Source organism: Babylonia areolata, chromosome 1 (genome assembly GCF_041734735.1).
Source record: "Babylonia areolata isolate BAREFJ2019XMU chromosome 1, ASM4173473v1, whole genome shotgun sequence".
NCBI lineage: Eukaryota > Metazoa > Mollusca > Gastropoda > Neogastropoda > Buccinidae > Babylonia > Babylonia areolata.
The window spans coordinates 15,751,269-15,753,768 of record NC_134876.1 but is presented as its reverse complement, the minus strand read 5'-3'; the positions used below and the strand labels follow the sequence as shown (position 1 = coordinate 15,753,768).

The 2,500-nt window shown below is 36.8% G+C and overlaps 1 protein-coding gene across 1 annotated transcript in view; it reads left to right on the top strand.

The window, feature by feature from the left end:
• Positions 1-2,500, top strand: part of LOC143294716 (neuronal acetylcholine receptor subunit alpha-5-like) — a 148,529-nt gene that overhangs the window by 144,616 nt on the left and 1,413 nt on the right. The gene's annotated exons all lie outside the window — the stretch shown is intronic.

Below are 2,500 nucleotides of genomic sequence, written 5' to 3'. Positions count from 1 at the left end.
GACGGTTGCAAAAATTTGCATAACCATGCATTAGTTCTTAGCCTGTGTGTCAAGTTCCTTGTGGAAATTGATCCTGAGGCGGTAGTGCCTTTTCTTACTGGAAGAGAGAGATCCCACCAGAGCTTCTTTTTTGAGTTTTCTAAGAACTGTTTCTGTCTAAAACTCCAGATATATGTTGAAAGAATAGTACAGGCTTCAGAAACAGAAATAGGAATATTGTAATTGATTGAAACTGAATTGTTGGATGCCGCTTCCTTGGCACAAAAATCGGCCATTTCGTTGCCACGAAGATTAGAATGTCCAGGAACCCACAAGAGTGAAATGTCGGAGCCTCGCATGGTGAATTAACTACAAAATTTCGTACATAATATCTGCTCGTTCAGATGAAGATTGATTATTTAAAGCCATCAATGCTGATTTTGAATCAGATAGTATAAGGATTTTTGCAGGCATACGAGGCATATCACTAAAAAAAGGGGTGAAAGCCATCAGAATTGCAAAAAATTCAGTAGTAAAAATTGAACAACCTTTAGTTAAGTGGAATCTCTTTATAATGTTAAGCTCGGGGATTACAAAAGTGGCTCCAACTTCAGAGTTACTACTGATTGATCCATCTGTGAAAACACGGAGGTAATATTTGAAATGTGTATTTATTAGTTCTTTGGCCCGAGAGGCAATAATGAGTGGACTGTCACTCTTTTTTAATTGTCCATATGTAAAACTAATATTTGTTTGCTCAGTCAGCCAAGGCGGATGAAAACAATGCGGAATTTTCGCAATCTGAGAAAGAGACAGACTGCAACTCTCAAAGACTGACTTAGTAAAAATCGAACAAGGACGTGTATACAGCTTTGTTACGATTTTTTCTACAGATGTATGTTTCTTCATCAAGTTCAGAGACAACCGAATTTGGGACAGCTCTAGCCCTTACCATGTAGTTACAGGCACTTAATTTCCTGTGTTCAGGTAATGGTAAAACACACACACACACACACACACACACTTTTTGTCGAAGGTGATCGCATTATCCCTGAACAATCAAGCATGGGTGTTATTTTAATGCAGATAAAAAACAACCAAATAAATACATAAATAAATGAACAAATAAATTGATCAATAGACTAAGCAATCCGTCAATTAATCAAAAGTAAATAATTCAAACGATGAAATGGTTTTGAACATTAATCAATCAAAATCAGTCTAAGAAACAAATAAAAGATTGGAGCTTAAAAAGTGCTAACTCTTCATCGATGCTCGACAAACTCTGTGAAGCCTTATGTACACGACAGTGTGTCTTCACAAGTGACTGAGAATGTTGATGTTTTTTTTTTTTTACTTTTTGCATTCATTATCAGTTGTTTCGCTTGTCATTTTAACGACTTCTCTTTTACGCAGTCCTTTAAGCAATTTTCTGTAATTGGTTTTTTTTTGTTTTTTTTTTCAAATTTCACCCTCATTTCACCCTCATTTGCGCAGTTTCCCCCAACTCTCCATTCATTCACCCTTCTAACCAATAATACTTAAATATCTATCTATCTATCTATCTATCTATCTATCTATCTATCTATATGGTTATATATCTATATCTATATATCTCTATCTATCTATCTATTTATCTGTATATATATATATATATATATATATATATATATATATATATATATATATATATATATATATATTCGCATTTGTATTTCTTTTTATCACAACAGAGTTCTCTGTGTGAAATTCGGGCTGTTCTCCACAGGGAGAGCGCGTCGCTACACTACAGCGCCACCCATTTTTTGTATTTTTCATGCGTGCAGTTTTATTTCTTTTTTCCTGTCGAAGTGGATTTTTCTACATAATTTTGCCAAGAACAACCCTTTTGTTGCCGTGGGTTCTTTTACGTGCGCTAAGTGCATGCTGTACACGGGACCTCGGTTTATCGTCTCATCCGAATGACTAGCGTCCAGGCCACGACACAAGGTCTAGTGGAGGGGGAGAAAATATCGGCGGCTGAGCCGTGATTCGAACCAGCGCGCTCAGATTATCTCGCTTCCTATGCGGACGCGTTATCTATCTCTCTTTTTTTGGTCCTTTAACTAACTGTGTTCCCCTGTATTGGCATTTAAATGACTCTGTTGCTCTTCCTTGGCATGTAATTATTTTTGTTTCTCTTCTTTAGCTCTTAGATAACTCTGTTCCTCTTCCTTAGCATTTGAATATTTCTTTTCCTCTTCCTTGGCTCCTTAAATAACTCTGTTCCTCTTCCTTGGCTCCTTAAATAACTCTGTTCCTCTTCCTTGGCCTCTTAAATAACTCCAATACTCTCCCTTGACTCCTTAAATAACTCTGTTCCTCTTCCTTGGCTCCTTAAATAACTCTGTTCCTATTCCTTGGCTCCTTGAATAACTCTGTTCCTCTTCCTTGGCTCCTTAAATAACTCTGTTCCTCTGTTTAGCTATTGTTGCTCTCTTCCTGTTCCTGTCCTGTGAACTTGAATAACTCTATCCTTCCT